The following is a 22,013-nucleotide window of genomic DNA, read 5'->3' as shown; positions in this document are numbered from 1 at the left end:
GCAAGGGCAGGGCTGTCGTAACGGAAACAAGTCAGGAGAAAGAGCTTTGGGAGAAGGGAATGGGCCAGGTTTTCAGCACAGAGCAGCGTAACAATCACTCAGGTGTTCAGGATGGACTTGGCCTGGGGCCTTAGGCAGGGACAGCCCCAGGCGGGTGCTGCAGGGACCCAGGCTTGAGGTGAAGCAGCCGAGGGAGGGGTAGTCACTGTGGAAGAGTCAGGGAGTCTGCTTCAAGAAACATGTTTGTTCCATTTGCTTTTGAGTTGAAGTGACACTTTTTATTTTTAAATTGTGAAAGTAATTGATGTGTGTAGGAAATTCAAGGTTGATGAAAGGTGGGGAGTACCAGCCTGCTTACTCAGCCTCCCCCAGCTCTCCAGAAGCTGCAAGGTACATTTTGAGGAAAGAAATGATGGGACCTGAGACAGAGGAATATAGGGAAGAAGAAGAGAATGCAGGGGGTCCGGGGCTTCTGGTCAGGGAGCCTGGTGGGTCGAGGTGCTTCTGAAGAGACAGGCCTTGGGAAGGGTTGCTGACCTGGATGCAGCAGGATGGGTGGGGCAATTTTTGTAGGCCCCCCGTGTGAGGAGAGGGTGGATCAGGCTGTCCCGAAAGCGGTTGGTGTGAGAGGTGGGAACCAAAGAATGTCATCAGGGTGGAGGGATGACGATGGGAGAAGTACAGAAGGCAGGAGAGCTCTCCAGAGTGAGGGGGTGCAGCTGGCAGTGCCAGGCCTGGAGGGGTTTCTCCTCCCACTGCTCCCTTTCTTCCTTTCCATAGCGCCCCCTGGCTGGCTCCCCCTGACCACCTTTCTCTCCCCGCTTAGACTCCCCACCTGGTGAACCTGAACGAAGACCCTCTGATGTCTGAGTGTCTGCTCTACCACATCAAAGATGGCGTCACCAGGTAGTGTGTACCCAGCGGCCTGGGGGGGGCAGCCTCTGCTTTTGGGGTGTGGCTGCCAAGGGTTGGCCACATTGGCGTCTCCCTTCCCTGGTGGTCCCTGGAGATACCTCAGATCTCTAAACAGCTGCCTCCACAGCCCTGCATGCTCTTCTAGGTTCAAGAGAAGTTGGTGAGCGTGCCTGCTCAGTGGCTGTCTTGCCTCCACCTGCCAGTTCGGTTAGGGCGAGACATCCTTGTTTACTGGGGCAGGAGAGTTGGGAAACATAGACCCCCGCATTCCCCCTGATCCCCCCCCCCTCCAAATCTGGGATTACAACACACCACCCCACCCAATTTTGTATTTTATAGAGACGGTACGGTCTCAAACTCCTGACCTCAGGTGATTCACCCGCCTCGGCCTCCCAAACGGTTAGCATCACAGGTGTGAGCCACCGTGCCCAGCCAATCATGGTATTCATTTTTGAAAGTATTTATGGAAGGCCCGCTGTGTAGAATGCATTTTGTTATGTATTTGGATGACACAAAGGCCTATAATATACATAAGTAAAATCCTACAAGGCCTGGCCCTGTTCCTCTCCTACCTCCTTTCTAGCACTCTCGGCCTCCCAACAAATTGCTTATGGTTCTCTGCAGACCCCACACTGTGTCCTACCTTTGTGCCTTTCCTCTTCCTGGAAGATCCTCCACACCTCACAGCCCCCTTCTACTGGCTGGCTCCTACTCACCGGTGAGTCTCAGCTTAGCTGCTGTAGCCTCAGGAGGCCTTGACTCTCTCAGACTGGGTTAAGAATCTCCCTTCCTCCCTCCCTCCCTCCCTTCCTTCCTTCCTCCCTCCCTTCCTCCCTTCCTTCCTTCCTTCCTCTCTTCCTTCCTTCCTTCCTCCTTTCCTCCTTTCCTCCTTTCCGTTCCCTTCCTCCTTTCCGTTCCTTTCCTTCCTTATTTTTCTTTATTATTATTATTACTTTTTTTTGAGATGGAGTCTTGCTCTTGTTGCCCAGGCTGGAGTGCAATGACACCATCTTGGCTCACTGCAACCTCTGCCTCCCGAGTTCAAGCGATTCTCCTGCCTCAGCCTCCCAAGTAGCTGGGATTACAGGTGTGCGGCACCACACCTGGCTACTTTTGAATTTTTAGTAGAGATGAGGTTTCTCCATATTGGTCAGGGTGGTCTTGAACTCCTGACCTCAGGTGATCCGCCTGCCTGCAGCCTCCCATAGTGCTGGGATTATAGGCGTGAGCCACCGTGCCTGGTCACTTTTCCTTTCTTTCTACAGGGTCTTGCTCTGTTGCCCAGGCTTTAGTGCAGTGGTGTGATCACAGCTCACTGCAGCCTTGATCCCCAGGGCTCAAGCAATCCTCCCACCTCAGCCTCTTCAGTAGCTGGGGCTACAGGTACATGCCACTACACCTCATGAATTTTTTTAATTTTTAATTTTATTTTTTGGTAGAGACAGGGTCTCACTATGTGTTGTGGACCTCAGGTGATCCACCCGTGTCGGCCTCCCAAAGTGCTGGAATTACAGGCATGAGCCACCGCGCCCAGCCTGGCATTTATTCTTGATTAAAATTTGTCAGCAAACTAGGCGCAGAAGGGAGAACTTCCTCAGCCTGGTAAAAACCTATAGCTAACGCTAACATCATACGTAATAGAGAAAGGTTGAATGATTTCCCCCGAAGATCAGCGATGAGGAAAGGATGTCCATTCTCATTATTTCTAGTCAACATTATACTGGAGGTTCCGGCCCATGAAATAAGGGAGAAAATTTTAAAATACCCATATTGGAAAGAAAAGAGTATAACTGTATTAGCAGACAATGTAATCACTTATATAGACAATTCAATGAAGCCTATAAGAAAGCTAATTGTGATTTAGCAAGGTTGCAGAATTCAAGATCCATGTACAAAAATAAAATATATTTCTCTATATTAGCAATTAACAATCAGAAATGGAAATTTTAAAAGTAACATATACAATAGCAACAAAATGAATGAGATATATAGAGATAAATATGGAAAAAAGTGTGTGAGGCTCATATACTAAAAACTATGAAATATTGCTGAGATAAATTCAAGAAGACTCAAGTAGATAGGATGATATTCATGAGTTAGAAGGCTCATTATTAAAATATCAACTATCTCCAAATTGATCTACAGATTTAATAAAATTCCAATCAAGCAGGGTGTAGTGGCTCACACCTGTAATTGAAGCACTTTGGGAGGCCAAGGTGGGAGGATCGCTTGAGCCCAGGAATTTGAGACCAGCCTGGGGAACAACATAATGAGACGCTGTCTCTACAGAAAATAAAAAAAAATTAACCAGGCACGGTAGTGGATGCTTGTGGTTCCAGCTACTTGGGAAGCTAAGGTGGGAGAGTCACTTGAGCTCAGCAGGTCGAGTCTGCAGTGAGCCATGATCATGCCACTGCACTCCAGCCTGAGTGACAGAGTAAGGTCCTTTCTAAAAAAAAAAGTTCTGATCAAAATCCCAGCAGCAGTCTTTTCGGTAGAAATTGACAAGCTGATTCTAAAATTCATATGGAAGTCATATGGAAACGCCAAAGACTTAGAATGACCAAAATAACTTAAAAAAAAAAAAAAAAAAAAACATGAGAGTTAACAATACTGATTTCAAGATTTATTATAAAGCTACAGTCGTCAGGACAGTATGATATTAACATTAAAATAGACAAATGCATCAGTAGAACAGAAAAAAGAGCACAGAAATAGAACCACACAAATATGAAAAACGGATTTTTTATACATGAGAAAAGGCAATTCGGTAGTGAAAGTAAAGTCTTTTCGGCAAATAAGACAAACAATCTGATACCTTTATATGAAAAAAATGAACTTGTATCCATACTTGCACCATATACAAAAGTTAAAATGAATCACAGACCTAAATGTAAAACATAAGACTGTAACACTTTTAGAGGAAAATCTTTGTGACCCCAGGTTAGGTAAAGATTTTTTAGATACCACACCAAAAGCATAATCCATGAGAGAATAAAAATAATAAATTAGACTTCATCAAAATTAAGAACTTCTCTTTGAAAAGCACTGTTAATAATAAGCCATCGAGGAGAAAAAAATTGCCAATCATTATCTGAAAAAGCACTTGTACCCAACATACATACAAAGAACTCTCAAACTCAACAATGGAAAACTTAACACAATTTTTTCTTGTCTTTTCTTTTTGTCTTTCTGGAAACAGGGTCTCGCTCTGTCGCCCAGGCCGGAGTGCAGTGGTGTGATCATAGCTCACTGTAACCTCAAACTCTTGGGGCTCAAGTGATATTCCTGCCTCAGCCTCCTAAGCAGCTGGAACTACAGGTACAGACCGCCATGCCTGGCTATTTGTGTGTGTGTATAGAGTCATGGTCTTGCTATGTTGCCCAGGCTGGTTTCCAACTCCTGGGCTCGAGCAATCCTCTCACCTTGGCCTCCCAAAGTGCTGGAATTACAGGTGAGAGCCACTGTGCATGGCCAACAATCCAATTTTGTAAAAGGGCAGCAAAAGATTTAAACAGAAAATTCACCAAAGATACATGGAGGGCAAATAAGCACATTAAAAGATGCTCAACATGGGCTGAATGTGGTGGCTCATGCCTATAAATCCCAGCACTCTGAGAGGCTGAGGGGGGAAAACTGCTTGAGGCCAGGAGTTCAAGACCAGCCTGGGCAACACAGAGAGACCTCATCTCTACAAAAAAAAAATTTAAAAATTAACCAGGTGTGGTGGCATGCACCTATCGTCCAGCTGAGGTGGGAGGATCACTTGAGCACAGGAGTTTGAGGCTGCAGTGAGCCATGACTGCGCCACTGCACTCTAGCCTGGGTGACAGAGCAAGACCCTGTCTCGAGAAAAAGATATATATGTGAGGTTTGCAGCTAGGCGCAGTGGCTCATGCCAGTAATCCCAGCACTTTGGGAGGCCAAGGCAAGTGGATCCCTTGAGCCCAGGAGTTCAGGACCAACCTTGGCAACACAGAGAAACCTCATCTCTCCCAAAAGTACAAAAATTAGCCAGTTTCAAAACCTGGTCTGAAAATAAATAAATAGATTAAATAGATTAAAATTTAAAAATAAAATTAAAAAAAATTTAAAGGCCAGGCGTGGTGGCTCACACCTGTAATTTCAGCACTTTGGGAAGCCAAGGAGGGCAGATCACTTGAGCCCAAGAATTCGAGACCAGCCTGGCCAACATGGCGAAATCTCATCTCTACTAAAAATATAAAAAATTAGCCGGGTGTGGTGATGCATGCCTGTAATCCCCGCTACTTGGGAGGCTGAGGCAGAAGAATCGCTTGAACCTGGGAGGTGGAGGTTGCAGTGGGCTGAGATCACACCACTGCACTAAAGCCTGGGCAACAGAGCAAGACTCTGTCTAAACACACACACACACACACACACATATATGCGCATACATAGGTGTGTGTGTATGTGTATATATACACATACAGTAAGATATTAACAAAATATTAGATATATAATTAATTTATAAATTAAATATTCTCATAGGTACAAGAAAAATGTAGTATATATACGGTTTGGTACTATCTGTGGTTTCAATCATGCCCTGGGGGTCTGCAAATAAGGGCGGACTACTATATGTGGAGGTGGAGTCTTTGACAGGTAATTAGGTTTAGATGAGCTCATGAGGGTAGAAGCATCAGGATAGGACTAGTGCCTTATAAGAAGAGACACAGGAGAGCTTGTTTTTGCTCTTTTTCCACCATGCGAGGACACAGTGTGAAAAGTGGCCATGGGGCACATGTTCTCAGGACCTCCTAGAGCTGTGTCATGGGGAAAAAAAAAAAAAAGGAAAGAAAGAAAGAAAACGGCCACCTTCAAGCCAGGAAGAGAGCCCTCACCAGAACTCCACCATGCTGGCACCCTGATCTTGAACTCTCAGCCGCCAAAACTGAGAAAATAAGTTTCCGTTATTTAAGCCACCCAGTCTATGGTATTTTGTTACGGCAGCCAGAGCTAACTAAGACACCCACCAAAACAAACAAACAAAAACAAAACCTGTACTTGTTGGTAGTCAACTCCCCTTTCCCTAGCATCTCCTCCACAGCTCTAGGCAAACATTGAACTGTTTTCTATCACTACAGATTTTCCTATTCTGTACATCTCATAAAAATGGAATCATACAGCTTATGGTCTTTTGTGACTGGCTTCATTCACCTAGCATAATGTTAAACAAAAAATAACATTGTATTTTGGGGTTTACAATGTATATATAAATAAAATATATGACAACAGTGTTACAGAAGAAAGAGAAGTAAACAGAATTATATTATTGTAATTCTACATAGGCTGTATATTTTAATAACTAGCGCAACCACTAAAAATAAAAACAAAGAGGCATAACTAAAAAGTCAATAAAGTAGAGTTCTAAAAATATAATCAGTTAACCTAAAAGAAGGAAAGGAAGGCGAATTGATGTACAAATAGATGGGATAAATAAAAAACAAATAGCAAGGTGTTAAACGTAAATACAACCATTTCAATAATTACATCAAGTATAAACAGGTTAAGCCATTCAATTAAAAGGCAAGAGATTTACAGACTGGGGGAAAAAAAGACCCAACTATTTGTTATCTACAAGAGATGTACTTTAAATGTAAAGACACAGATCAGTTGAAAGTAAAAGGATGGAAAAAGGATATAACATGCTAACTGGAAGCATAAGAAAGCTAGTGTAACTATTTTAATATCAGGTAAGGCAGACTTCAAGACAAGGAGTATTGGCCAGACACAGTGGTTCGCACCTGTAATCCCAACACTTTGGGAGGCTGAGGCAGGAGGATTCCTTGAGGCCAGGATTTGAAGACCAGCCTGGGCAGCAGTGAGATCCTGTCTCTACAATACATATATTTTAAAATAAATAAATAAATAATTGAGACAGGGTCTTGTTATGTTGCTCAGGCTGGTCTTGAACTCCTGGACCAGCCTGAGCTGGTCCCAAAGTGATGGGATTACAGGCATGAGCCACCACACCTGATTTCAGTCATTTAAAAAAAGAAAAGATAGGAGTGTTACCAGAAATAAAAAGAGAAATGACCATAATGACAAAACAGTCAATCCTTCAGAAAGCTATACCAATGTTAAACATGTTTGAACCTATAACAAAGATTCAAAATATATGAAAAGGCCAGGCACAGTGGCTCACACCTGTAATCCCAGCACTTTGGGAGGCTAAGGCAGGCCGACAACTTGAGGTCAGGAGTTCGAGACCAGCCTGGCTAACATGGTGAAACCTCGTCTCTACTAAAAATATAAAAATTAGCCAGGCGTGGTGGTGCATGCCTGTAGTCCCAGCTTACTCCAGAGGCTAAGACAGGAGAATCGCTTGAACTCAGGAAGTGGAGGTTGCGGTGAGCCAAGATTGTGGCACTGCAGACCAAGACTCTGTTTCAAAAAAAAAGACAAAAACAAAAAATATATATATGAAGAAAAACTGACAGAACTAAAGGGAGAAATAAGCAAATTCACAGCCATAGTTGGAGATGTTTACACCTCTCTCAATAATTGATGGATCAAGTAGATAATAAATCAGAAAACATGTAGATGATTTGAACAATTCTAACAACAAACTTGACCTAATTGACATTTATAAAATGCTATTTACAGCAACTGCAAAATACACATTCTTTCTTTTTTTTTTTTTTTTTCCGAGACGGAGTCTCGCTCTGTCCCGCAGGCTGGAGTGCAATGGCGGGATCTCTGCTCACTGCAAGCTCCGCCTCCTGAGTTCACGCCATTCTCCTGCCTCAGCCTCCCAAGTAGCTGGGACTACAGGCGCCCGCCACAACGCCCTGCTAATTTTTTGTATATTTAGTAGAGACGGGGTTTCACCGTGTTAGCCAGGATGGTCTCGATCTCCTGACCTCGTGATCCACCCGCCTCGGCCTCCCAAAGTGCTAGGATTACAGGCTTGAGCCACCGTGCCCGGCCCACATTCTTTTCAAATGCAACTAGAATGTCCACCCAGATAGATCATATTCTGGTCCGTGGTCTATTTATTGAAGCTCGACAAATTTTACCAGATTTTTAAAAACATGTGGGATGAAGCCAACATGGTCCTCTAGAGGAAATTTATAGCTTTAAATGCGTGTATTAGAAAAGCAAGGGGCTGATAATAAGATAGGTCTTAAATTAAGAAGTCAGAAAAAGAATACTGAAAAAAAAAAAAGAAAGCAAGCATGTTCCCATGCTTCCACCAGGGAACACAAGAATGGTTCCATTGAACTAGAAGTTGACACTGTCTCCTAGACTTTTGGGGCTTTTCTACCGTTGAATAATCAGGAAAAAGATGAGATCAAAATATTGGATCATTATTGGTTATTGATCCTGATTTTCAAAAATGTGAAATAGAAGAAATAAGGTTACTGCTGTACAATGGGAGCAAAAAAAGAGCTACTTAGAATCTAGGGGAATATCTTGCAGATGGCTCCTAATACTATCACGTTTAGGTGTTAAAAGTTAATAGAAAGCAACCTCATAAGGGCACCAAGGGCCCAGATTCTTTAGAAATAAAGGTTTGGGTCACACCACCAGATGAAGAGCCACTGGGCTGAGTTGCTGGGCTGAGCTGCCATGCCTGGCCTGCACTAGTATATTCTTTTTTTTTTTTTTTTGAGATGGAGGCTCACTCTGTCACCCAGGCTGGAGTGCAGTGGCGCAATCTGGGCTCACTGCAAGCTCCGCCTGCTGGGTTCACGCCATTCTCCTGACTCGACCTCCCGAGTAGCTGAGATCACAGGCATGTGCCACCACGCCCAGCTAATTTTGTATTTTTAGTAAAGACGGAGTTTCTCCATGTTGGTCAGGCTTGTATCAAACTCCTGACCTCAGGTGATCTGCCCACCTCGGCCTCCCAAAGTGCTGGGATTACAGGTGTGAGCCACCGCGCTCGGCCTCCAACCTCGAATTCTTTAACCAAACAAGCTATCGCTTCAGTGTGAAGGTAGAATCAGACAGTTTCAGATATGCAACATCTCAGAAGTTACCTCATACACCCTTTCTCAACAAGCTATTAGAAGTTGTCCTCTACCAAAATGAGAGTGTAAATTAGGAAACAGAAAGTAGATGCATGAAATAAGAGATACTACATAGAAGGGAAGGTATGGGAATTTCCAGAATGATGACAAAGGCAGATCCTAAGATGACGCTTGTGCTCCAGAGAGGACAGCTTGTTCACGTTGCAGCAGTGTGACTCATGAGGCATGTGGACGTAATTGAGGGTTATAATAACCATGCCCTCTGCTAGTGAATGTGATCCACAAAAAGGAAGTAAATTGGCCGGGCGCAGTGGCTCACGCCTGTAATCTCAGCACTTTGGGAGGACGAGACGGGCAGATCACGAGGTCGAGAGATGGAGACCATCCTGGCCAACATGGTGAAACCTCGTCTCTACTAAAAATACAAAAATTAGCGGGGCGTGGTAGCACACACTGTAGTCCCAGCTACTGGGGAGGCTGAGGCAGGAGAATCACTTGAGCCTGGGAGGCGGAGGTTGCAGTGAGTTGAGATCTGCCACTGCACGCCAGCCTGGGCAAAAAAAAAAAAAAAAAAGAAGTAAGTCAAGGAGGAAGGCATGAAACCTAACTCAGGAAAAAGGGAAAGAGTATTACAAGGCAATAACAAAGGAAGACCCTAGCAGTGCAGCAGCTCCAGAGATCAACTAGCCTAGATTGAAGAAGATTCGAGGTCTCCGTGATGGAGGAAAATAAAGCTCTCCAAGAAATGATATGGAAGTGATGGATCACCTGATGTGACTAAACTTTTGGAAAATTGTACCAAGAAGCTTTTAAAAAACGTTTTATTTGTTCATTTTTATTTTAGAGACAGGGTCTCACTTTGTTGCCCAGGGTAGTCTCAAACTCCTTAGCTCAAGCTATTCTCCCACCTCAGCCTCCTGAGTAGCTGGGATTACAGTTTCAAGCTGCCAGGCCTGGCTCTCAAGAGGCTCTTAGATGGTGTGAGAAGGGTTAGTGATATGTACAAAGGAAACCAAGCTAATGAAAACACTAGGCAATTATTAACTTTAGGAAAAAGCCAAAACTAAGAAAGGAATCATAACCATCATATACATTACCCAACTATGAATATTTGCATGAACATTCTAATGTAAACACTGAATCTTGATTTAATTTAAAATTATAATATAATCTTATTTGATTTAAGACAGCTAAATCTTTCCAATATAGTTATATTATATTTAAATTATACTCTAATACGAAGTTGATAGCTAAAGTCCAAAATTGATGAATAAAATATGAATGTGGCCGGGTGCGGTGGCTCATGTCTGTAATCCCAGCACTTTGGGAGGCCGAGGCAGGTGGATCTCCTGAGGTCAGGAGTTGTAGACCAGCCCGGGCAACATGGTGAAACCCCATTTCTACACAAGTACCAAAAAAAAAAAAAAAAAAAATTAGCCGGGCATGATGGTGGGTGCCTGTAATTCCAGCTACTCGGGAGGCTGAGGTAGGAGAATCCCTTGAACCTGGGAGGCAGAGGTTGCAGTGAGCCGAGATCACACCATTTCACTCCAGCCTGGACAACAAGAGCAAAACTCTGTCTCAAACAAACAAACAAACAAAACAAAAATGAATTCAAGGTTGGAAATAATTTTTCTTCAGAATTTTGAAGTTATTGCTTCATTGCCTTTCTGCTTCAAGTATCTCTTCTGGGAATTCTAAAGTCATTTTGGTTCCTGATCTTCTTGTGAAAGCTTTTTTGTTTTCATTTGGGAAAATAGAAGGTTATCTCTTTGTCTTGAAGACCCTACAATGTGACAATAATATGCACTGGAATGGGTCTATTTTAACAATTATGCTGAACATTCTGTGGGTTCTCTCAATCTACATCCTCCGATTCTGAGACATTTTCTTGAATAATTTCATTGATGTGTTCTTCCCTTTAATTTTTCTGTTCTCTCTTTTTGTATTATTTGGATTCTGGGCTTCCCGGGCTGTCTCTCTCTTTTTCCTGTCTTTTTTTTTTGCTTTAGTATTTTAAGGATTTCCTCAACTTTCTCTTGAGTTTTTCATTTCTACTACCACTTTTTTTCATTATTTTAATGCTTTTTAAATAGCATCCTGGTCTTGTTTCATAGATGTGATATTTTCTCTTATCTCTCTAATGACATTAACAATAGGTTTGTTGTTTTGTTTTGTTGAGACAGGGTCTTGCTATGTTGCCCAGGCTGGTCTCGAACTCCTGGGCTCAAGGGATCCTCCCACTTCAGCCCTCATGAGTAGCTGGAACTACAGGTGTGTACCACTGTGCCTAATAATAGGGTTGTTTGGAAATTTGGGAGTTTTTTTTCTTGTATAGTTTCTATTTCTTCTGAGTGCTTTTCCTGTTTGCTTTAGTCCCTCCCTACAATGTTAGAGGCTTATCTCAGGTCCAGGCTTATCTCATAATCCATGGTCATTTTGCTATGATTAAGAGTGGGGGGGTGGCCAGGTGCAGTGGCTCACTCCTCTAATCCCAGCACTTTGGGAGGCCAAGGCAGGCAGATCACCTGAGGTTGGGAGTTCAAGACCAGCCTGACCAACATGGAGAAACCCTGTCTCTACTAAAAATACAAAATTAGCCGGGCATGGTGGCACATGCCTGTAATCCCAGCTACTCAGGAGGCTGAGGCAGGAGAACTGCTTGAAACTGGGAGGTGGAGGTTGCGGTGAGCTGAGATCGTACCATTGCACTCCAGCCTGGGCAACAAGAGCAAAACTCCGTCTCAAAAAAAAAAAAAAGAGTTGGGGAAAAATTAGATACTCTGAGTCAATGAAGTCGCAATGAGTTTCACTGTGGTGACCTGAATTGGTCATTTGTTTGGAAACCAAAAGTTTCTGTATCTTTGGGTCTTTTCTCTGTGGCTGTTCATATTCCTCAGAAAAGACTCTTCTAATCTTCCAATTAAAGGATATAGGTTTTACTTCTAGCGTTCTGGGAGCCCAGTGGGAGAAAAGGGTTAAGGGAAGTCTTAGCTTTCAGTATGTCTACAGTCACATAATCCCAACTTCCAGTGTAGTCTTCAGCTGTGCTCATCAGCCTCCCTCCAGGCAAAGACCTTCTGTTGTTCCTTCTTTCAAGAATAATCCCCCAATCATCTGCTAGGGTTAGGAGAGGCAGGCAAGACTTGAGGTCAAGAGTTTGAGTCCAGCCTGGCCGACATGGAGAAATCCCATCTCTACTAAAAATACAAAAATTAGCCAGGTGTGGTGGTGGGCACCTGTAGTCCCACATACTGGGGAGGCTGAGGCAGGAGAATTGCTTGAACTCAGGTGGTGGAGGTTGCAGTGAGCCGAGATTGTACCACTGCACTCCAGCCTGGGCGATAGAGTGAGACTCAGTCTCAAATATATATATATAAAATATATATTTTATATATACAACTTTAAATTGGGGCTTTTGGTTGGAAGTGAGATAGATTAGTTGTGTGTGCATCTTAACTTGGAAGATTAGTTGATTTTGCATCTTAACTTGGAAATATCTTACTTTTCAAATTTAATTCTTCCTCTCCGTCTTTGGTTTGGAGGTTATTTTCCCTCTTTTAGAGGGAATATTTTCCCTCTTTTAGAATATTAATCATTTGACATGCATACTTTATCTAAAATCTAAAATTATTCAAGTTCTCTACCATTCTCCTCATCCAATCATCCCCTTCTGTCTCATATAGTCCATTATCTTATTTCTATCTAGTTATTTTTTATAGCTTCCCTCAAGTTAAACATTATTATTATATTTTTTGTGCAGTTAATGTTTGATATACCTACTTGCTTATTAGTTTATTGGCACACAACTCCTTCTTTCATCCCAAACCTTTTTTCCAGGATCACTTATTATCCTACATGGGCCTATGAATTGAATGATTTGTGTCTTTCATGAATTCTGGAAACACCTCAGCCAATGCCTCTCCAAAGAGCTGGGCATGGGCAACGTAGCAACACTCTGTCTCTAAACATTTTTTTAAAAGGTCTACTTCCATTCTCTCTAGACGCTCCTCCTAGAATTCAGAGTAGACCTATGTTAGACTTCATACTTTATTCTATCCTGTAGGTTTTATACCTCTACTTTATTTGCCTCTGTGCTGAATTCTGAGTATTTCTTCGGCTCTATCTTCAGTTCTTCATTTCACTAATTCACTCTTCATCTGTGTCCAGTCAACACAGATGATGTTTAGCCTGTCCTCTGAATTTGGTTTACTCTTATAAAAAAGCAAAACACAACAAAGCCAAATTTATCTATCGTCTATCTATTTGAGACAAGTAGGAGAGAATGGGGTGGAAGAGAGTATATGGCTAAGGGAATTTTTTAAAAGATGTGATCAATTTAGCATGCTTAAATGCTGACAGGAAGGACCTGAGAGAGGGACAGAGTCCAGGTTTTCCTATTCTTCCATGTGGAGTAGATATAATCCATTAGCAACTGTTGGATCTTCTATTGTTAGGCATCGTTCCTAATTGTGGTCCACAGCATCTATTCTACCTGATTTAAGCAGAAAGAAAGTTATTGGTAGATATCAAGTGGCTCAAAGAGGGCTGGGCATGGTGGCTCATGCCCATAATCTCAGCACTAATCCCAGCACTTTGGGAAGTCAAGGTGGGAGGATCACTTGAGCCCAGGAGTTCACGATGTGGCAAGACCCGATCGCTACAAAAAATAAAAATGTTAGCTGGGTGTGGTGGGGTGTTCCTGTAGTCTCAACTACTTTGGAGGCTGAGGCAGGAGGGTATCTTGAGTCCAGGAGGTCAAGGTTGCAGTAAGCTGTGATCATGCCATTGCACTCCAGCCTGGGTGACAGAGCAAGACTTTGTCTCAAAAACATATAAAAAATAAATAAAACGGTGAAATCACCAACAAAAAGCACAAAAATGTAAAAACCATGGCACTAAATAGACCTTGAAGGACATATTTACATTATGAGCTGAAACAAGACAGCAAAGTGTTGCTTTGTTTGACCTCAGCTGGGAATGTGTATTGGATAACTCAAATTTTCACTACATTGTATATGACCCTGAATGACCCAAAAATGCTGAGAAAGTGCCAAGAGTGTTAATTTTGAGTCACACATAAATTTTAGCAAGTAGGAGAATTTGCAAATACAAAATCTGCATGTAATGAGACTACACTAATGTTGGACACCATTTGGGAAAAGGGGCTCTATTTCTGCCTGGGGTTGGGCTGAGAAGACAGGACCTAAGCTGAGCGCTGCCTGGTTGTAGTTCCTTCATTCTTGCTGTATGGTATCCCATTGTGTGAATACCCACAATTTATTTATCTGTTCTACTGGTGATAGACATTTGGGTTGTTTCTAGATACTTGGCTGTCTTAGTCAATACTTGACATTTTCTGTTTTTTACAAAAATTTTTTTAGCCATTCAGATGTAGTAGTATTGGACTGTGGCTTCAATTTGTACTTCTGGTGATAAATGAGATTGTACAATTTTTTATGTTTTTTAGCCATTTGGGTGTTTTCTTTTGTGAAGTGTCTGTTCAAGTCCTTTGACCATTTGTAAAAATTGAGTTTTCTATCCTTTTCATACTGATTTTTAGTTCTTTAGATACCCTGAATATGAGTTCTTTGTCGGTTAAATGTACTACAAATATCTCCTATTCTATGGCTTGCATTTTCACTCTTTTAAGGTTATCTTGTGAAGAATAAAAGTTCTTTTTGTGTCCTGTTGAAATAATCTTTGCTTACTCAAAGGCTATTAAGACATACTCCTGTTTTCTTCTAAAAAGCTTTATTATGCCAGGCATGGTGGCTCACACCTGTAATCCAAGTACTTTGGGAGGCCAAGAAGGGCAGATCACCTGAGGTCAGGAGTTCAAGACCAGCCTGGCCAACATGGCGAAATCCCATCTCTAATAAAAATACAAAAATTAGCCAGGTGTGGGGGTGCATGCCTGTAGTCCCAGCTACTCAGGAGGCTGAGGCAAAACAATAGCTTGAATCCAGGAGGTGGAGGTTACAGTGAGCTGAGATCACACTGCTGCACTCCGGCCTAGGCAACAGAGTGAGACTCTGTCTCAAAAAAAAAAAAAAAAAAAAAAAAAGGCCGGGCGGGGTGGCGGGCACCTGTAGTCCCAGCTACTCAGGAGGCTGAGGCAGGAGAATGGCGAGAACCTGGGAGGTGGAGCTTGCAGTGAGCTGAGATTGCACCACTGCACTCCAGCCTGAGTGACAGAGGAAGACTCTGTCTCAAAAAAAAAAAAAAAAAAAAAAAGCTTTATTATTGTACCATTTACAATTTATCTAGAATTGATTTCTCTGTAGGTATAATGTAGAAGTCAATATTTTTTTTCCGAATGGACTATGGACTTTCAATTGACCCAGCAGTACTTATTAAAAACACCTTTGTGATGGTTAATTTTTTTTTTTTTTTTTTTGAGAAGGAGTCTCACTCTGTTGCCAGGCTGAACTGTAGTGGCACAATCTTGGCTCGCTGCAAACTCCACCTCCCGGGTTCAGACAATTCTGCCTCAGCCTCCTGAGTAGCTGGTACTACAGGTGCATGCCACCACACGCAGCTAATTTTTGTATTTTTAGTAGAGATGGGGTTTTCACCATGTTGGCCAGAATGGTCTTGATCTCTTGACCTCATGATCCACCCGCCTCGGCCTCCCAAAGTGCTGGGATTATCGGTGTGAGCCACTGTGCCCAGTGAATATTTATATCAACTTAACTGGGCTAAGGGATGTCCAGATAGCTGGGTGTGTTTGTGAAGGTGTTTCCAGAATAGATTAGCATTTGAATTGAAATACCGCGTAAAGATCACCCTCACAAATGTGGGCAGTCGTCATCCAAGCCACTGAGGGCCTGAAAAGAACAAAATGCTGAGGAAGGGTGAATTCAGTTTCTCTATTTGAGCTGGGACATTCATCTTCTCCTGTTCTTGGACATCAGTGCTCCTGGTTCTCATACCTTCATACTCAACCCGAATTATACCCTCAGATTTCCTGATTCTCCAGCTTGCAGGTGGCAGATCATGGGACCTCATGGTTTCCATAATCATTTGGGCCAATTCCTATAATAAATCTCTCTTTCTCTCCACACACACACACACACACACACACACACACACACACACACAACTTATATTTATATTTATATTTGTATTTATATTTATATTTATCTCCTATTGGTTCAGTTTCTTTGGAAAACCCTGTCTAATACAACCATCTTGAGGGTGGGAAGTATAAGAGACGTTCCTATGGCTTATGAAGGGGATCTCTGAAAAATTAGAATTACTTTTGACACTTTTGGTTGTTAGACTGTTGTTTGTCCACAACATGGTCCCAAAACGAGGTCAGGTGAAGCACCAAAGTTTATTTTGCAATATTCCTTATCTCTAGGTAGAGTTCTAAATACATGGGGCTTTTTTTTTTTTTTTGAGACAGGGTCTTGCTCTGTCACCCCGGCTGGAGTGCAGTGGTGCCACCTTGGCTCACTGCAACCTCTGCCTCCCGGGTTCAAGTGATTCTCCTGCCTCAGCCTCCCGAGTAGCTGAGATTACAGGCACTTGCCGCCATGCCCGGCTAATTTTTGTATTTTTAGTAGAGATGGGGTTTCACCATGTTGTCTAGGCTGGTCTCGAACTCCTGACCTCAGGTGATCTGCCCGCCTCGGCCTCCCAAAGTGCTGGGATTACAGGTGTCAGCCACCACGCCTGGTCTTAAATACATGTTTTCAAGATTTGGGTCAGGTGCAGTGGCTCATACCTGTAACCCCAGCACCTTGGGAGGCTGAGGCAGGAGAATCACACCAGGCCAAGAGTTCAAGACCAGCCTGGGCAACATGGCAAGATACTGTCTCTACAAAAAAAAAAAAAAAAAAAAAATTAAAAAATTAGCTAAGAATGGTGGCACACACCTGTGGTCCCAGCTACTCAGAATGCTGAGGCAGGAGGATTGCTTGAGCCCAGGAGTTTGAGACTGCACTAAACTATCAGAGCACCACTGCACTCCAACCTGGGTGGACAGATCAAGACCCCATCTCTAACAAAAACAAATGTATTTAAAAAAATTTTTTTAAGAGATTGGGTATTGCCATGTTTCCCAGGCTGGCCTTGAACTCTTGGGCTCAGGAAATCCTCCCGCCTCAGCCTCCCAAAGTGCTGGGATTACAGGCATGAGCTACCATGCCCAGCCTATTTTTAAAATGTTAAATAGCAATAGAATTCAGCAATATACAAAATAATTATACACAGTGACTAAGAGAGGTTAACTCTAAGCATGAAAAGTTATTTCAATATTTGAAAACCAAACAATGTAATTTCTTTGGCAACACTGAGGATATAAGATAAACACACACAAATCAATTGTGTGCCTATATAAATTGACCTTTGACCAGCACAATTTTTTTTTTTTTTTGAGATGAAGTTTTGCTCTTGTTGCCCAGGCTGGAGCGCAATGGCGTGATCTTGGCTCACCATAACCTCTGCCTCCCTGGTTCAAGCAGTTCTCCTACCTCAGCCTCCCAAGTAGCTGGGATTACCGGCATGTGCCACCACGCCTGGCTAATTTTGTACTTTTAGAAGAGGCAGGGTTTCTCCATATTGGTCAGGCTGGTCTCAAATTCCAGGCCTCAGGTGATCTGCCCGCCTCGGCCTCCCAAAGTGCTGGGATTACAGGGGTGAGCCACCGCACTCGGTTGTGAACAGCACAATTTTAACTGCATGGGTTCTCTTGTATGCAGATTGTTCTCTATAAATATTTTGATGAAATATACACAAATCTATTTCAAAAGTTAACATTTATCGAAACATGTACACACTCACAGATAATACACAGTGCCATTGCCATTTGCGGTCGAGAGAAATGTAAACAAATGTAAGGACGCAGTATTATATCATAACTGCATACAATTAACTGTAGTACAGACTATACTACTGTAATTATTTCCACCTCCTGTTGCTATTGTGATGAGCTCAAGTGTTGTGAGTATCTGCTTACAATACCATGTGGTGCTAACCATCTCCATGTGAGCAGTTCCTGTCTTCAGTAAATTGCATATTACAGTAAAAAGTAATCTCCTACAGTTCTCATGTATTTTTTTTCCTTCCTTCCTTCCCTCCCTCTCTTCCTTCTCTTTCTTCTTTCTTTCTTTTCTTTCTTTCTTTCTCTTTCTTTCTTTCTTTCTTCTTTCTTTCTTTCTTTCCTTCTTTCTTTTTCTTTTTTTCTCTTTCTTTTTTTCTTCCTTCCTTCCTTCCTTCCTTCCTTCCTTCCTTTCTTTTTTCTTTCTTTCTTTCTTTTTTTGTGACAGTCTCGCTCGGCTCCCCACGATGGAGTGCAGTGGCACGATCTTGGCTCCGTGCAAACTCTGTGTCCCGGGTTCAAGCGATTCTCCTGTCTCAGCCTCCTGAGTAGCTGGAATTACAGATGCATGCCACCAAACCTGGCTAATTTTTGTAGTTTTAGTAGAGACGGGGCTTCACCATGTTGGCCAGGCTGGTCTCAAACTCCTGACCTCAGGTAAGCCACCTGCCTCGGCCTCCCAACATGCTAGGATTACAGGTATGAGCCACCATGCCCGGCCCAGCTAATTTTTTAAAAAGTGCTGGGGTGAGCCACTGCAACCAGCCTTCTTCTTCTTCTTTTTTTTTTTTCTCCTGGAGAATAAGGTACAGCCTGACTTCTGGGGATACCCAATACATGGGGGTTAAGCATGGCAGGTGGTGGCTGGCTGGCTGATGGGGGTCTAGGGAAGAAGTGCTGGCAGTCAAGTCTGGAGGGAGTGAGAGGTCTTGAGTGATCAGAGAAACCCCAGCAAAGGGGTGTGTGCTGAGAAGGAAGTTCCTGGTGGGAGGGCATGTGAAATGTTGACAGGCTAACACTTTATTTTTATTTTATTTTTATACTTTAGGTTTTAGGGTACATGTGCACAATGTGCAGGTTTGTTACATATGTATCCATGTGCCACGTTGATTTCCTGCACCCATTAACTCGTCATTTAGCATTAGGTATATCTCCTAATGCTGTCCCTCCCCCCTCCCCCAACCCCACAACAGTCCCCGGAGTGTGATGTTCCCCTTCCTGTGTCCATGAGTTCTCATTGTTCAATTCTCACCTATGAGTGAGAACATGCGGTGTTTGGTTTTTTGTCCTTGCGATAGTCTACTGAGAATGATGTTTTCCAGTTTCATCCATGTCCCTACAAAGGATATGAACTCATCCTTTTTTATGGCTGCATAGTATTCCATGGTGTATATGTGCCACATTTTCTTAATCCAGTCTATCGTTGTTGGACATTTGGGTTGGTTCCAACTCTTTGCTATTGTGAATAGTGCCGCAATAAACATACGTGTGCATGTGTCTTTATAGCAGCATGATTGGTATATAATATATATAACATATAAAAATTATATACAGTATATTATATATATAAAAATATATATACAGTATATAATATATATAAATATATATACAGTATATTTTATATATATATATATTTTTTTGGTAGAGGCAGGGTCTTATTATGTTGCTCAGGCTGATCTTGAACTCCTGACCTCAAGTGATCTTTCTGCCTTGGCCTCCCAAAGTGCTAGGATTACAGATGTGAGTCACCATGCCACACCCTGGAAAAGGGTGTGGTAAATAGGTAGTTCCTCAAAATGTTAAGTATAGAGTTCCCATATGACCCAGCAGTTTTACTGCTAAGTGTGTACACCAAAGAACTGAAAACCTAGGTCCACACAAAGACCTGTACAAGAATATTCATAACATGACAAAAAGGAATTTGAGGAAATCTAAAAAGATATATATATATATTCATAGTAGCATTTTCATAGTAGACAAAAGGTGGGAACAACACAAATATTCATCAACTGATGAATAGATAAATAAAATGTGGCACATAATACAATGTAATATTATTCAGCCATAAAAAGGAATGGAATTGTGATCCATGCTACATCATGGATGACCCTTGGAAACATTATTCTTTTTTAATTAAATTTTTTGAGACAGTATCTCACTCTGTTGCCCAGGCTGGAGTGCAATGGCCTGATCACGGCTTACTGCAGCCTCAATCTCCCAAGGTTCAGGTGATCCTCCTGCCTCAGCCCCCAAAATAGCTGGGAATACAGGTGCTCACCACCATGCCTGACTGATTTTTGTATTTTTAGTAGAGATGGGGTTTCGCCATGTTGCCCAGGCTGGTCTCAAACTCCTGGGCTCAAACGATCTACCCACCTCGGTCTCACAAAGTGCTGTGATTATAGGTGTGAGACACCACGACCAGCCTGGAAATATATTTGAAGTGAAAGAAGCCAGTCACAAAAGACCACATAGGGTATAATTTCATGCATTATCAAATGTTCAGAACAGGCCAATCTATAAACACAGAAAGTGGCTTCGTGGTTTCCAGAAAGTGGGGTGAGGTGGAATGATAAGTGACTGCTAATGGGGCAAGGTTTCTTTTTGGGGTGATAAAAATATTAAAACACTCTCTACCAATAACTTGGAGGAAAATAAACGCTCAACGTCCATTTAAAAATGTAATAAAAAGATGTGGTCGTGCCTTTGGGTTCAAAATATAACTGGGTTGAAGTGGATGTCTCCTGCTGCCTGGCCAGGCTGTGCCTTCTTTTACTTGGGTGACAGCCTCTGGCTTCTCTTGAAGAACAAGCCCCTGCTCTGTGTGGTTCTGGTGGAAATGATATTGAAAGGACTCCTTACCTTCCACTAAGGGGCAAATACTTTGGCTTGGAAATTTGAACTGAATTAAATGGCCTAAGGAAACTGTTGAGACGGAATCATTCTCAGGACAGCATTTGAAATCTTTTCCTTCCTTCCTTCCTTCCTTCCTTCCTTCCTTCCTTCCTTCCTTCTTCCTTCCTTCCTTCCTTCCTTCCTTCCTTCCTTCCTTCCTTCCTTCCTTCTCTCCCTCCTTCCTTCCTTCTCTCCCTCCCTCCCTCCCTCCTTCCTTCCTTCCTTCCCTCCTTCCCTCCCTTCCTTTTTTTTGAAAGAGTTTTGCTTTTGTCATCTAGGCTGGAGTGCAATAGCATGATCTCGGCACACTGCAACCTCCACCTCCTGGGCGCAAGTGATTCTCCTGCCTCAGCCTCCCAAGTAGCTGGGATTACAGGTGCCCACCACCATGCCCAGCTAATTTTTGTATTGTTAGTAGAGATGGAGTTTTGCCATGTTGGCCGGGCTGGTGTCGAACTCCTGACCTGCCACTCCTGCTGCCTGGACTCTCCTGGAGATTGTTAGAAGCCCTAGCCCAGGCCTCCTGCATCAGATTCTGCAGTTCAACAAGATCCACAGATGCACCGTATACTCTTTAATGTTTGAAAAACTAGAGCAGAGGTTGGCAACCACGGCCGCACATTAGAATCACCTGAGACACTGGAAAACCCTCCCAATGCCCAGCAGCACCCCAGATCAATTACATCAGCAAGTATGGTCTAGGCATCAGCATCATCGTAAAGCTCACCAGGTGATTGCAGTGCACAACCAGGGCTGACAGCGCCTGGGGATCCAGCCGCCTTGGCCTCCAAAACTTCTGGGATTACAGGCCCAGCCACACTTGCAATTTTCTAGCTGAGATACTTGGAGCTGGCCTCATCCCTGTCCTTAGGTTTGGGCACAGTCATATGATACACTTCTTTTCTGCCTAGGTTAGCCAGAATTGGTTAAACATGAGCCTTGCAAAGGGAAACCTCAACTGATACAATGAGCCAATGTGGCTTAGCAGCAGCACAAATAGAGCACACACAGGCACAGGAGTTTTAACATCAATATAAATAAACAGCAACTTGGCCGGGCGCAGTGGCTCACGCCTGTAATCCCAGCACTTTGGGAGGCTGAGGTGTGGATCACCTGAGGTCAGGGGTTCGAGACCAGCCTGGCTAACATGGCAAAACCCCATCTCTATTAAAAATACAAAAATTAGCCAGGCGTGGAGGTGCATGCCTGTAGTCCCAGCTACTCGGGAGGCTGAAGCAGCAGAATCATCTGAACCCAGGAGGCGGAGGTTTTAGTGAGCCAAGATCGTGTTATTACAGTCTGGCCTGAGCGACAGAGAGAGATTCTGTCTGAAAATAATAACGACAGTGAAAAAACAAAAAACAGCAACTAACCATCAC

General features: G+C 43.0%; 1 long non-coding RNA gene across 4 annotated transcripts; it reads left to right on the top strand.

The window, feature by feature from the left end:
- The first annotated feature begins 396 nt into the window (after window positions 1-396).
- On the top strand, window positions 397-20,892 carry LOC131381142 (uncharacterized). 4 transcript variants are annotated; one of them, XR_009209630.1, is made up of 4 exons: window positions 397-906; window positions 1,540-1,633; window positions 4,118-4,236; window positions 18,188-20,892. It is a non-coding gene; the product is annotated as an uncharacterized LOC131381142 (long non-coding RNA). The 4 variants fall into 4 exon arrangements; XR_009209631.1 differs by lacking the exon at window positions 18,188-20,892 and adding an exon at window positions 2,181-2,298 and having other exon boundaries at window positions 4,118-4,580; XR_009209632.1 differs by lacking the exons at window positions 4,118-4,236; window positions 18,188-20,892 and adding an exon at window positions 11,099-18,181.
- The last annotated feature ends 1,121 nt before the right edge of the window (window positions 20,893-22,013 follow it).

Source organism: Hylobates moloch, unplaced genomic scaffold, assembly GCF_009828535.3.
Source record: "Hylobates moloch isolate HMO894 unplaced genomic scaffold, HMol_V3 SCAFFOLD_14, whole genome shotgun sequence".
In the NCBI taxonomy this organism is placed as follows: Eukaryota; Metazoa; Chordata; class Mammalia; order Primates; family Hylobatidae; genus Hylobates; species Hylobates moloch.
Note: the sequence above shows the minus strand (reverse complement) of the source record. Positions and strands in the feature narration are given on the sequence as shown.